Genomic DNA, 15,501 nt, shown 5'->3' on the forward strand with positions numbered 1-15,501 from the left:
CTTAACCAACCGAGCCACCCAGGCGTCCCATGGTAATTCTATTTTTAACTTTTTGAGGAACCTCCACACTGTTTTCCAGAGTGGCTGCACCAGTTTGCATTCCCACCAACAGTGCAAGAGGGTTCCCCTTTCTCCGCATCTTCGCCAACACCTGTTGTTTGTTGTGTTGTTAATTTTAGACAAGAGTTGTTTTAGTGGAGCACTGGGGACAAAATCCTGATGGGCATGAGTTCAAGAAAAATGGGAGAGAGAGCTGGTGTGGTGCACAAATGGAGGAATTGGCCATTTATAGGAGCAGATAGTTCATTTATTATAAAGGGAAGAGGAAGACTGGGTGTACAGATGGAAATGAAGGTTGACTTGTGGGATTGATGATGGGAGCATGTGTTTTTTCTTTTTCTTGTGTGTGTTTTCTATTTTAAAATTGAGTTATAATTTATATACTGTACAGTTATATGAGTCTTGCCAAACTCATAGTCATGCATGCACCACCACAAAATGTAGAGCGCTTTTATTACCCCACAAAATTTCCTTGGATGCCTTTCTACTCCTTCTGCCATTTCCAGCATCTGTTACCCACTGATCCTGTCCTTGTCCATGTAGTTTTACTTTCTCCAGAATGTCATATAAATGGAATTGGACAGTGTGTAGCCTTTTAAATTTGTGTTATCATATTCACTTACCATAATGCATTTGAAATTCATCCACACCTTTGCATGAATCAGTAATTTCTTCATTTTATTGCTGAGTAGAATTCCATTATATGGATGTACCACAATTTATCCATTTACCTGTTCAAAGATATGAATTGTTTCCAGGTTTTACTAAATAGGAATACACTTTTGCTTACAGATTTTGTGAGAACATAAGTTCTCATTGTCTTGGGCAAATGCCAAGGAGTGTGATTGCTGGGTTATAGGTTAAATGTATGTTTAACTTGTTGAAAAACTGCCAAACTGTTTTCCAGTGTGGCTATTCCATGTTTGCATTTCCACTGGCAATGCGTGTGAGTCCCAGTTGCTCTATGTCTTTGCCAGCACTTGGTGGGATTCTTTTGTTTCCCTCCTTTTTTATTTTTCTAAATTGAGTTATAATTTATATACCATAGATTTACTCTTTTAAACCATACAAATCAGCGGTTTGTAGCATATTCACAAAGTTGTACAATTGTTGCTACTCTAATTTCAGAATATTTTTGTCACCCCGAAAAGAAGCCCTGCATGCATTAGCAGTCATTCCTTTTTCCCCTCAGCTTGCCCCAGCCCTAGGCAATTACTAATATACTTTCTGTCTCTATAGATTTGTCTGTTCTGGGCATTTGCTCAGAAACTGAATCATACAGTGTTTTTCTTTGTGACTGGCTTCTTTCACTTAATATGTATATTTTTTTTAATTAAAATTTTTTTTCAAGAATCATTTTTGTCGTAGAATATATCAACATTTTTTTTAAGTTTATTTGAGAGAGAGATAGGAGAGCAGATGGGGGAGGGGGCAGAGAGAGAGGGAGACTCTGAGGTCTGAGGTGTCAGTGCAGAGCCTTATGTAGGGCTCGAACTCACGAATTGTGAGATCATGACCTGAGCTGAAATTAAGAGTTGGATGGTTAACACACTGAGCCACCCAGGTGCCCCAATAAACATTCTTTTTGATGGGCGAGTAACAATATTCCATTATAGGGATATACTATATTTTGTTTATCCATTTATCAGTTGATGAGTGTTTGTGTTGTTTTCACTATTTGGTTATTAGGAATAATGCTGCTATGAACATTTGTGTATGAGTTTGTATGTAGACATATATTTTCATATTTCTTGTGTATCTACCTAAGAATAGAATGGCTGGGTCATATGCTAATTATCCTGTTTAATCTTTTGAGGAATTGCCAAATTTTCCCCTACAGCAGTTGCGCTGTTTTACATTCCCACCAGCAGTGGGATTCTTTTTTTGATTGATTTTATTTTTTAAATGAAATAAGGAAATCCTCAGCTAAGGTTGAAAATCAAAAGGAGGAGGGCTTGGGTTTGAGGAAAGAAGATATTAGGTATGAAATGTCATTTAGGAGAGTGAAGAGGGATTGGATATGAGAAATGTGGTAGGATTGCTGATGCCATCAAATGCCACTGAAGTCCCACTGGAGGTTGGTGGTCATGGAGTTTTTCAGTAAGCTTTTTATGTTATTTTATTTTGTTAAGACTTTATTTTTAAGCAGTCTCCATGCCTAACATGGAGCCCACACTCAACCCTGAGATCTAGAGTTGTATGTTCCACCGACTCAGCCAGTCAGCATCCCAGCTTTTTATTTTAGAATAGTTTTAGATTTACAGAAAAATTCCGAAGATAATACAGAGTGTTCCCATATATGACACACCCAGTATTCACCACTCTTAACTTTGTACATTAATAATACAGAAATGTAAGGTACATTTGTTACAATTTATGAACCAATATTGGTATATTATAATTGACTAAAGTCCATACTTTATTCATACTTCCTTAGTTTTCCCCTAATGTCCTTTTTCTGTTCCAAGAACTCATCCTGGATACAACAAAAATTCCGAAGATAATACAGAGTGTTCCCATATATGACACACCCAGTATTCACCACTCTTAACTTTGTACATTAATAATACAGAAATGTAAGGTACATTTGTTACAATTTATGAACCAATATTGGTATATTATAATTGACTAAAGTCCATACTTTATTCATACTTCCTTAGTTTTCCCCTAATGTCCTTTTTCTGTTCCAAGAACTCATCCTGGATACAACATTGCATTTAGTAGTCCTGTCTCCTTAGGCTGCTTTTGGCTGTGTCAGTTTCTAGATTTTACTTGTTTTTGATGACCTTTTATTTATATCAATGTGGACTCCTACTTCTTTTACACTTTGTGTTGTAATCCAATACTGCTTTATTTTGTTGCTCTTGTTGTATTGGGAGCTCTTTCAGTTGGCTCTTGTGTCCTTTTTTTTTTTTTTTTTTTTTTTTTTTAAGATTTTATTTTGAAGTAATCTCTGTACCTAATGTGGAGCTTGAACTTTACAACCCTGAGATCAAGAGTGGCATGCTCTATGGACTGAGCCATCCAGGTGCCCCTCTTGTATTCTTTTGACATACTCCAATGATCACTCTGTGTGTGTTTGTGTGTGTGTGTGTGTGTGTGTGTGTGTGTGTGTGTAACACTTCCTTCTTTCTGTCACTACAAAATATTCTAGGCTCATCTTGTATATTTCCTGTCCCAATCCTAGAATCAGCTAAGACCTCTGGTACCTTTTATTGGAAAATGGTATTAGACACAGAGATTTGGGTGCTAGGTATGCTCATTGCTACTGAGGAATTGTTGGTTCTAGTCTCTGGATTATTATTCTTAGAGTAAAAGACAATATCTGTATTTTTTTATTTTTGAGAGAGCAAGCTCAAGTAGGGGAGAGGGGCAGGGCGGGGAGAGAGAGTGAGAGAGAGAGAGAGAGAGAATGAGGATCTTAAGCAGGTTCCATGCTCAGTGTGGAACCCTGTATAGGGCTCGATCCCACAACCGTGAGATCAAGACTTGAGCTGAGATCGAGTTGGATGCTTAACTCACTGGGCCACCCAGATGCCCGCTCCCTTTTTTAAACAGTCAAGTTCAAACAGTTTTAAACAAGTTTTAAACAGCTCAACAAGCTAGAATGTCTAGAACCCCCTTGGAGTTTCCCTAACTCTTTTCTTCACCCCATCATCTACTCCATCAGCTAATCCTGTCAGATTCACCTGCAGAATCTGTCCTGACTTTTACACTGGCTGCCACCTCCACCCTCCTGCTCTGGCCTCAAGCTTCCATCATGGATCTTCTAGACCTTGGCACTAGCCACCTAACAGGTCTCCTGCATCCTTCTGTACTGAGCTTCCTCCTGAGGCTCTTTTCCACTCAGCAGCCAGTGGTAGGCCCTGGATTTTTATTTTTTATTTTTTTTTCCTTCCCACTCCCTCCTTTTATTTTTACTTCTATTTTTTCTTCCCTTCAACCCTGAATTTCTATTTATTTTTATTTTTTATTTTTTTTGAGAGAGAGAGCATGAGTGAGCTAGGCACAGAGAGAGAGGGAGAAAGAGAGAGAATCCCACAAGGGGCAGAGGGAGAGGGAGAGGGAGAGAGAGAGAGAGAGAGAATGAGAATGAGAATCCTGAATCCTGAAGTGGGGCTTGAGCTCACCCAGTGTGGGGCTTGCAGTCACAAACTGTGAGACCATGACCTAAGCCAAAGTCGGATGCTTAACTGACTGAGCCATCCAAGTGCCAAACTCCTGAATTAAAAAAAAACAACACTTTGAAAAAAAAAAACTTCTCAACGTTTATTTATTTTTGAGAGACAGAGAGAGAGGATAAGTGGGGGAGAGGCAGAGAGAGAGAGGGAAACACAGAATCTGAAGCAGGTTCCAGGCTCTGAGCTGTCAGCACAGAGCCTGATACGGGGCTTGAACCCACAAACAGTGAGATCATAACCTGTGCTGAAGTTGGACGCTTAACTGACTGAACCACCCAGGCGCCCCCAAAAAACTTCTTTGATACTAATTTTCATGGTCGTTTACAGTTGTAAGACTTTGATTGAATTAATAAAAGAGCAAAGATGCTACTCTTTTTAAAATTTAAAAAAAAAAAAATTTTTTTTAAGTAATCTCTGTACCCAACATGGGGCTCAAACTCACAACCCCGAAATCAAGAGTTGCACACTCCAGAGGCACCTGGGTGGCTCAAGTCGGTTAAGCGTCTGACTCTAGATTTCAGCTCAGGATTGAGCTCACAGTTTGTGCGTCCGAGCCCTGTGGTTCATGGGTTCGATCCCTGCATCGGGCTCTGCACTGTCCGCATGGAGCCTGCTTGGGATTCTCTCTCTCCCTCTCTCTGCCGCTCCCCTGTGTTCTCTCTGTCTCAAAATAAATAAATAAACATTAAAAAAAAAAAAAAAGAGTTGCACACTCAACTGACTGAGCCAACCAGGCACTCCATTTAAAAAAACTTTTTATTGAAGTATAATTTATATTAGAGTGCACAGATCTTAAGTGTGTAGCTTGATGAACTTTTATACATGGATACACGTGTATAACCACCACCCAGATCAAGATACAGACCTGTTGGGCACCTTAGAAGACGCTTTTTCCCCACACTGAGTCATACTGCCTGCTCCGTATCCAAGGAGACCACCTTTGGTGGTCTTGCATTTCAAATGAGACCCATTAGCATGTTGAGTACGTTCTCTAGCCCTAATCAGCTGCCTGGGTGGAGAATGTGGAGAATCTGATTTACCTAGGTTTAGGGTTTATCCAGGCAGGTCTGATGGAGGGGGAGAAGAGGCCAGGGAGTTGGAAGGAAGTGACATCAAAGGATAGGATTTCCAGGGTGAGAGTGAAGGTGACAGCAGGCAGAAGGAACGATGTGAGCAAAAGTATTCAGGGCTCAAGAAATATGTGTTCTCAGAATCTGGCCAGGGAACACATCAGGAGTGCTTGGAGATTGGGCGAAGAAAGGAAAATGTTAAGCAAGAGAGAGAGACATAGATTCTTCTTAGGAACAGAAAAATAGTGATGTTTATTCAGTTACCAAATATTTACCGAGTGTCGCTGTATCAGGCCCTTTGCCAGTGCTGATAGAGGGGCATAGGTTGCTTGGACGCACTGACTGTTCAACTGTTGCTGGTGAGGAATGGTTCGGATGGAGAGGGGAGATGAATTCAAGACACTTCCGGAGTTAGAAGTGTCAGATGTTGATTAATGGAAGTAATGAAGGAGTAGGGAAAGAGTTAAGGCATCCAAAACAGTACAGTTTTTCTGCAGCTTAATAGTCAGCCTTTTGTTTTTCACTAAATACAACTTCCATTTCCATCCTCTCTCCAGCAAAGGCTGGGGATGGCTTAGAATGTTACTTTTGTGCATAGAACTCTTTTGCTTCTGGTGTCGTGCACAGAGCCAAGAATAAAGGCACACTCTGATTCTTGAAGTAAATGCGTGCTGTATATTTGCAGAAAGGGTGATTATTTATTTATTTTAATTTAATTAATTAATTAATTTTTTTTAACGTTTATTTTTGAGACAGAGAGAGACAGAGCATGAATGGGGGAGGGTCAGAGAGAGAGAGGGAGACACAGAATCTGAAACAGGCTCCAGGCTCTGAGCGGTCAGCACAGAGCCCGACGCGGGGCTCGAACTCACGGACCACGAGATCATGACCTGAGCTGAAGTCGGCCGCTTAACCGGCTGAGCCACCCAGGCGCCCCAATTTTTTTTTAAATGCTTATTTATTTTTGGGAGAAAGTGCACATGCATGCCAGTGGGGGAGGGGCAGAGAGGGAGGGGGACAGAGCATATGAAGTGGGCTCTGTGCTGACAGTAGGGAGCCCTATGGGAGGCTTGAACTCACAAACCACAAGATCATGACCTGAGCCAAAGTTGGATGCTTAACTAACTGAGCCATCTAAAGCACCTCAGAAAGCTGTTTATATATATAGTAAGAATATGGAAGCAGCCTGAATGCCCAACCCCTGCAGGAAAGTTTAGGCAAATTTTGAGCTAACCATCAGGTAGATTATTGGATGGCCAAGACAAAAGACATTTTTATGGACCTGTGTCACTGCAAGGATATTTACACGTGAAGTCAAATTAAGAGAAGTCCTCACTGACTTAGTCGGAAGATCTGGATACTGATCTTGGTTACACCTCTTCCTAGTCCCTCTTTTTTTTTCCTTCTTTTAAAAGTTTACTTATTTTGAAAGAGAGGGAGAGAGCGAGCGAGTGAGCAGGGGAGGGGAAGAGAGAGGGAGAGACAGAATTCCAAGCAGGCTCTGCACTGTCAGCACAGACCAACTCGGGGCTTGAACTCACAAACTGTGACATCATGACCTGAGCTGAGATCAAGAGGGGGATGCTGGGGCGCCTGGGTGGCTCGGGTGGTTAAGCATCTGACCTCAGCTCAGGTCATGATCTCTCAGTTTGTGAGTTGAAGCGTCATGTTGGGCTCTGTGCTGACAGCTCAAAGCCTGGAGGCTGCCTTGGATTCTGTGTTTCCCTCTCTCTCTGCCCCTCCCCCATTCATGCTCTCTCTCTCTCTCTCTCTCTCTCTCTCTCAAAAATAAATAAACATTTATTGGCTTAACCAACTAAGCCACCCAGGCGCCCCTCCTAGTCACTGTTTTGAGTCTTAATTTCCATATATGTAAAATGCGTGCAGTGATAATGACAACTGCTTAAGTGCTCATGAAATTGTGGTAAAGATCCAGTGAGATACCTTATGTAATAGCAGTTATAACCCCCACAGTAAGTGACACACATCTGTTATTAATAGCCATGTTAGTGAGTGCTGACCAGTTGGAGTGGGAACTCAGAGGGAAATTTTTATCCTTTCTGGTCCTCTCCCCTACCCCCACACCCTGTAATGTTTCTTCAGTTTGTATTTCTGGTGTGTGTGGGGGGGGACCAAATAGATTCCTGCCAAGCACTGTCTAGCTGCTCTAATTTAAGCATGTGCACAGTGTGTAGGGTTGGGCAGCTTAATTTCACTCATAGGACTGAGCAGCAGGCCTTCTGGGATTTGAAGTCATTTACTGTGGACAAACCAAATATTGTCTCCCTGTGTTAGATCTGCACTGTTCTTTGCCTTTCTGGACATGTACATGGCATTATTCTCTCTCATTTGGTGTGAGCTTCACTCTCCCAGAGTCCTCTCCTTACCTTGGTGGAGCTCTAGAGTAGGTTGACTTATCTGTTAGCTTAGAGCAGTGTTTCTCAAACTCAAAAATAGGACTGGTGCCTCTGACCTGTATACTATTTATGGATCCCACTTTTGGTAGCATTGGAGCAAAATGCTACTACATTAGCTCTGATAAAGATGGTCTAGATTATGGAAAAGCACAGCAAAACATTCTTCATGGAGACTTTGTGGACCACTAACTCTGTTCACCAGCACCCTGTGGTCTATGGGCTGCTATTGGGAAACAGTCACTTACGGCCCAGCTGCCCGTCCTTTCAAGAGCTATGGAATCCATATGGTTCCTGTGCAGCTCTCTGCATAGTTTTCTGTTTCCTTTGTCACTTTCAGTTTTCTGCACTACTTTGTCCTCTTTTGTGCTTCCATTCCTCTGTACCTATGCTGATTTACTCATACTATACCCAGAAATACTCGCTAGCCTCACTGCCTCCTTGATCACCTGGAAAATGCCTCTTCATCTTTCAGAATTGAAATCGAGTGTCTCCTCTTCACTAGCATTGTCTTGACCTCTCTCCTTCTTCCTTGGCCTCTTAATTTCCCTCTGGTCCTAGAACTGGTCTTTTGCTCCTCTGCACCATGCTTAACCTTAAGTAGTCTTCTGTTGTTGCACTTCATTATAATTACTTCGGCGTATAGACAGGTTTATTCCCCTGAGGATACTGTAGTGACTACGAAACAGATACTTTATGGTTTTCTGTAGTCTCTTAGGGAATTAGACCATAAACATAAGTAAGTAAATGGAGAAACACATGAAATAATTATACATTGGGGTAAATGCTATGAAGGAAGCAAATGGGAAACTGACATAGACTGGAAGGAGATGGGAGCTACTTGAGATATGGTAGTTAGGGACTCCAATGCTGTAGGAATGTTAGGCTGTTGCCTAGGAAGAGTAAGTAGGCAGGGAGAAATGTTTCAAGTAAAAGGAGCACACTGGGTATGGGAAGGTATGTGGTATGTCTGAGGAAATGAAAGGCCCAGTGTTTTATAACATAGAGTCTGTCTTCCTTTGCCAGCTGCTATGATCACACATCTTCATAGATTTGACTCTGTATTTCCAAACCCTGGCATACTTCCTGGCCCAGAGTAGGTATTCAGAAAATGTCTGTTGAATTGATGAATTTCCGTCCCCCCCTCCCCTTTTTTTTGGTCAATTTTCCTTGTCCCTTTATATTTGTTTGGCTACACTGGTGTTCTGTGGCTTGGTTGACTTAGTGAATAGTTATGTCCCTTGCCTAAAATAAAGTCACCATAGTAACCTAATTTACTATGAAACTTATGTTATCTGTCTTTTCTAAGTTGAATTCTAGGTAAGTATGAGTTTTCAGTATTTGTTTGGCTTTGGTAGAGAGCTATTTTGTAACTAATTTTGTCATGGTGATCATAGCACTTGTGCATAAATCCCCTCCAATTTGACAGTTGTTATGCTGGGGTCTGTTTGTCTTTTTGACATTTGCAACATGGATATCATTGGTTTATTTTGATGATTCACCTTGCTTTGTGTATATATTCCTTTTTTAAAAAATGTTTATTAATTTTTGAGAGAGAGACAGAGTCAGAAACAGAGAGAGACAGAGAGAGAGAGAGAGAGCAGGGGAAGGGAGACACAGAATCCAAAGCAGGCTCCAGGCGGAGCTGTCAACAGAGCCCGATGCAGGGCTCAAACCCACGGACTGGAAGATCATGACCTGCGCAGAAGTTGGATGTCCAACTGACTGAGTCACCCAGGTGCCCCTGTGTATATATTCCTATTGCTGTTTTGTGGCTCTAGGTATTCATGTTCAAATCTTTTTAAAAAGTACATTTGGGGGCACCTGGCTGGCTCAGTTGGTGGAGCATGTGACTTTTGATCTTGGGGCTGTGAGTTCGAGCCCTGTGTTGAGTGTGGATTGTTCAAAAATAAAATATTTTTAAAAAGTACATTTGATGAACATTTATTGAATGCATAGGCATTGGGTGTAGATTACATAAAAATAAAAAATCCTTACAAGAAAAGAAAAATAAAAAAAGAAGGGTCCACTCAGGTGCTTTAGAAGAGGGGTAGGGGAGAGCATGTAGAAACTCAGTCTCCAGCCCAGGTATGCTATAAGAAATACTGTCTTTCTTCTGTCTGGTTCTTGTTATAGGGTATAGGTATAGGTAGGCCAGATAATTCTAGGCTTATTACTACTTTACTCTTTTCCTTCCAGAGATCAAGAATATTCTTGGTCTCTTTGTAGGGAGGCAGAGGAGCCCACCATACTTCTTTTTGGGCCCTTGGCACTATAGAAGCCCTAATGCTTGGTCATCTATTTTGTATCTCCACAACCTAGCTGTTTGTCTCAGAATACAAATTTAGGAATGTATGTTGAATAATGGAATTGATAGGGCATAATTTCTGCCTTATAAAGTGCTTAGCATCTAGTGTTCGTATTTGCCATTTAAAAATCCTGTTTGTGGGGCGCCTGAGTGGCTCAGTCAGTTGAGAGTCCGACTTTGGCTCAGGTCATGGTCTCATGGTTCGTGAGTTCGAGCCCCACGTCAGGCTCTGGGCTGATAGCTCAGAGCCTGGAGCCCGCTTCAGATTCTGTGTCTGCCCCTCTGCTGCTTGCACTCTGTCTCTCGCATTGTCTCAAAAGTAAATAAACATTAAAAAAAAAAAATTAAAAATCCTGTTTGTGACTTGAGTCTGAAATGTTTTTATTGAGTCTTCTGAGCCTTTTCTTTAAAGGAAAACTATTGAACAATTAAATTATATCCGATGATCATTTCAAACTCTCTTAGGCAAAATTAACTCAAGAAGAGGTAGAAAGCATGACCGGATTAATAATCATAGAAGTGATGGAAAAGGTCGATAAAGAATTGTCTTGTGAAAAAGTCTCAGACTAGGCAGTTTCATAGAAAATGAAATCAAGCTTTCAAGTCCTTTCTTTGAGCTTAGCATAGCCTAATCCTGAAATTGGGCAGGAAGGACATAATACAAGGAAACTTGGACAAGTCCTACTTATAAAAGAGACACAAAACTTGTCAGTAAAATACTAGAACTCCCAATAGACACTTACTAAATGAATGGCACACACAACCAAATATGATTTATTTTATAGGGTAATGATAACTTAAACTTAGGAAATCTGTTATTTCATTTTATTCATAGAGTAAAAGAGAAAAGTTGTACAATCATCTTGACAAAGACTGAGAAGTCTCAAAATTTATTCTTTTTTAAAAAATGTATTTTTTAAATTTACATCCAAGTTAGTGAGCATATAGTGCAACAGTGATTTCAGGAGTAGATTCCTTAATGCCCCTTACGCATTTAGCCCACCCCCTTCCCACAACCCCTCCAGTAACCTTCTGTTCTCCATATTTAAGAGTCTCTTATGTTTTGTCCCCCTCCCTGTTTTTATATTATTTTTGCTTCACTTCTCTTATGTTTATCTGTTTTGTATCTTAAAGTCCTCTTATGAGTGAAGTCATATGATATTTGTCTTCCTCTGACTAATTTCTCTTAGCATAATACTCTAGTTTCGTCAATGCAGTTGCAAATGGCAAGATTTCATTCTTTTTGATTGCCGAGTAATACTGCGTCTTGTGTGTGTGTGTGTGTGTACACATACATACATACCACATCTTTATCCATTCATCCATTGATGGACATTTGGTCAAAATTTATTCTTGAATCCTTGGTAAGTAAGTATGAGGAAAACTTCACATTAAAGGCATTAATTAGAAAACTCTACAGACTTCACACTTAATGATGAAACATTGGAGATATTTTCATTAAAAGAGAAGGATGCCAACTATCTGCTAATTTTCAACATCATCTTAGAAGCACTAATCAGTGTCATAATGCAAGAAAAATAAATGGTAGTATCAGTATTATACTGATAATACAAATTATTATAATCATAATTTGGATAGGATATGGTAGTCTACCTGTGAAATGCAAGGCAATTAATTGATAATCCATTAGTGAGAGTTTGAGTAGGTTCAGAAATCAAAACAGAATAAGAAAGTATACAGTGAGAGTGCTGCTTCTACTTCTTCATCCTATACCTGCTCTGTTCTCTATAGGTAACCAGTTTATTAGTTTCTGTCCATCCTACCAGTGTTTCTTTATTTAAATACACAACGTAACACAGAAAGTATTATAAGATATGCACTATTCAGTAGCTTGCCTTTTTTTTTTTTTTTAATTTGATTTTGAGAGCCAGAGAGTGCATGTACATTTGAGCAGGAGAGGGACAGATAGAGGGGAAGAGAGAGAATCCCAAGCAGGCTCTGTGCTGCCATCAGCATGCAGTGTGCCATCAGCATGCAGGCTCTGTGGGGCTAGATCCCATGAGCCATGAAATCACGACCTGGGCTGAAATCAAGAGTTGGAGGCTTAACCGATTGAGCCACCCAGGTCCCCCTGTAGCTTGCCTTTTTTAAAGTTAATATGTCTTGGAAATCTTTCTGTATCAATTCATAGGGTATGGTTTCTCACTTTCTGTCTTTTGTTTTATAGCTGCATCATATTCTATTTTGTGGATGTGCCAAGCAGCATACATATTTATCCGATAACCACAAAGCTGTTGGTTGATAATCTGCCCATTAAATACTCAAAACTTTTAATTTAAAGGTATTTATTTTTATATGCACAAGTATTATGTAACTAAATCTTTGTAAAAATTCAAACTACAGGCAAAAGTCTCTTGACCATTTCTAATACCTGTTCGACCTTCCCTAGAGCTAACTTTTGTTATCAGTTTAGTGTTCAATATCTGTTCCTTTCTGGCTAATATTTCCATTAGAAATGTGACTCCCAGCTGCAGTGTTACTTTGTAAACTAGAGTCTCATCAGTGACTGTTAGTTACATGTTGAAGCAGGAAATTCTTGCTCCTCTTTCCTGTCTATACACAGTCTGTTCACAACTTCTCTTTTGTTAACCTTGTCACATCTTCTCTAGCTCCCCCTGTGGTTATCCAGATATTTAGGTTGCACTAGTACAATTACTGTTTTGTAGGTAAAAAGTAGTTGATTATCAGTAATTTCATGTAGTTTCACTTAATAGTGTTAAAACTTAATTGGTTCATGTGTCTGATTCTCCTCAAGGACAGGAGCCAGAACACTTACGTCTTATAATCCCTTTCAAGACCTGGAATTGACTGGGCAGGTCAAAGTCACTTAATAAAGTTCTGTTGACTGATGAAGCTGAGCTGTTTCCAAGGCAACCAGCAATTTTGATCCACCAAGTCTTCTCTGTTCTTTGAAATGCAGTTGGGTTTCCCCATTCTCAGTGAGTGCCTCTCATCCTTGTCACACTTTAGAAAAGTAGGGGAAAACTGCCTTCTCCTTAGGAAACCTTGTTGACCCCGTTGTTACTATTGATCCTCTTGGTGAGGTTTATGTAGTTTATGTACTGCAGACAGTAGGATGCCTGTGCCCTGTAAAGTTTTTTGAGCAAGGAAGGGCTTTAGAGTAGCCAAGGGCCTAGAAGACCTTCTTCAGGCTCCCGAGCATGTGCATTGGAGTTGCTAGCCTAGGAATTTGGAGTTGATCTGTGGATCTGGACTTACCAGACTTTTAGAAGGTACTGACCAAATTCAAAATAATTTGGGATTTGTCCTGAGGTTACACTTTTTATTTTGCCAAATAAGGATATTTAAAATAAGTATTTAGTTATATACTCTTTATAGTTGGTACATGCTCATGGTACAACATTCAAAACATACAAAAAGATATATATTGAATAAAATAAGTCTCATACTTCCTCTCCAGTTCCTTAACTATCCAGTTCCCTTCCCAAGAGGCAAACCGGGTTGCTTGATCATCCTTCCAGAGATAGCCCACGCATTTAAAAACAGGTATGAATGTATTGGCTCTCTCTCCTCTCCCAAATAAATGGTAGTGCATTCAGTACACTTTGCACCTTTAGTTGTTGGGTTTTTTCCCCACTTTTCTTAGAGATCTCTTAAAATCAGTACATAGAAGGCTGACATACTCTTTTAAATGGCTACATAATATTAGTAAGAGACCAACAGTTACCACTGTTTTAATTTAAAAAGTATATTTACACACCAAAAATTTAGAAAGAATGTGATTTTAGTATAAAGAAAAGTTCTGCAAATTAAATAAATTTAGTTCTGTGAGAAATTAATTCCATGCATTGGTCCAAAGCCTTGTGTTTGAAAACTACTGCTAGAGATAGTAAACCATTAAAGCAAGAGCTTTTGAATAGGAGTGCGTTAGGCCAGCTTGTGTTATTTTAGGGAGGCTCCCTAGTCTCTGGTAGGCTGTACAGATGAGAGGGCAAAAGGAATGTGATTGAGATGTCCATGTCCTTCTCTCTGCTTTATGGAGAGGAATAGATTTAGGGAATCCTTTTGTTTTCTACAGTTGTATTTCACAGTTCATCACATTGTATAGTTAGCTAGTCTGCTGTCAAGATATCTTCTGTTTGTAGCAGCTGTATGTCAGTTGTATCAGAGTAGGGAGACTAGGTTCAGGGCTGTTTATTCTGTTAACATTTTTTGGGGAATTGATGTATGTTTAGTACCATTCAGAATTTTATCAGTCCTGTGTGAAAAATACCCACATGAAGTGATGGGAGCCTGAACTTGGAGAGTGACTGAAATTGGAATGGGTAGCTGGAGTCTGGAGCTTTGGGACTGAAGAATTGACAGGACACTTGACCTTTGGGAAGACTAGGGAGAGCAGAATTCATTTGCTGAACATTTATTGAATGCCCAGTGTCTGCAACCTACTGTGATAGGTTAACGGCAAACAAACTGCCTTAGAGGTTACTGGTGTAGGATTGAAGAGGACATAGTATTCAGACAGAAGGAAGCAGGCCTGTTTATTTAGGTAGCACATGTTTGTTAGGATAGCGGGGTACTAGGTGCTGGATATAAGGCAGGCAGGTAGAATCTAAACTTTCTCAATCTAGAATAGCAATCTGATTAATACAAGTGTATTTAAGGAACAATATTATTTATTTTTAACCATTTATTTTTGGAATGAGCAGTATAATAATATGGTTGAAAAAAAAATATTAAAAGGCATGCTACAAAAATTCTGTCTCCCACTTTTGTCCCTCCCCTCCCCCAATACTCAGTTCCCCTGTTGTGTCAGTTAGGTTTCAGTGCTGGAAACAAAACCACTTTGGATACTTTAACCACAAAAGGATTTAACACAAGAAATTGGGTACTTAGAAAATTGTTGGAAGGGTTGGAGGAGTGGGACTCAAGGTTGCTGCCCTTAAGTATCAATTTGAAGGACCCAGCCCGGAGCTGTGTTCTGGAGGTCAGGAAGTTACTGCTGCCACTGGCCCACTGCCACCACCACCCTCAACACTGCTGCTTGATACTTAAGAAGCTGGTAACTAGACATTAGATCCTTGCTTATGCAGACCAGTACATCAGTATCACCAGATTGTTTAAAGCTCTTAGGCCCTAACTTCATCTGCTGAATCAAAATCTACATTTCAACAGGATCCTCTGATGATTTGCATTCCATGAAAGTTTGAGAGGTCCTTCACTGGAGCCCTGGGGTTTGGCCACTACAGTTGCCTCTAAACCCATAGGTCTCCATGACCTTGACTGCCAATTGTTGGGGAGTCAGGGAAATGCAGTTGGTTTTTCCAACTCTCAGTCTAGAAGAAATGGAGATTGAAAGAGCCCATCTTTTGAAGTGACCGTACTTCTTTATGTAACCGTTGTTAGTTTCTTATGTAAGATATTTTTATGCATAGTTAAACATATATGAATATACTTTTTCATCTTAAAGAAAATAAACAGTTGTTTAC

General features: G+C 40.1%; 1 protein-coding gene across 3 annotated transcripts in view; it reads left to right on the top strand.

The window, feature by feature from the left end:
- The window catches only part of PHF20 (PHD finger protein 20), a 147,247-nt gene that overhangs the window by 37,264 nt on the left and 94,482 nt on the right, over positions 1 to 15,501 (top strand). The gene's annotated exons all lie outside the window — the stretch shown is intronic.

This window comes from Panthera onca, chromosome A3 (genome assembly GCF_046562875.1).
Source record: "Panthera onca isolate mPanOnc1 chromosome A3, mPanOnc1 haplotype 2, whole genome shotgun sequence".
In the NCBI taxonomy this organism is placed as follows: Eukaryota; Metazoa; Chordata; class Mammalia; order Carnivora; family Felidae; genus Panthera; species Panthera onca.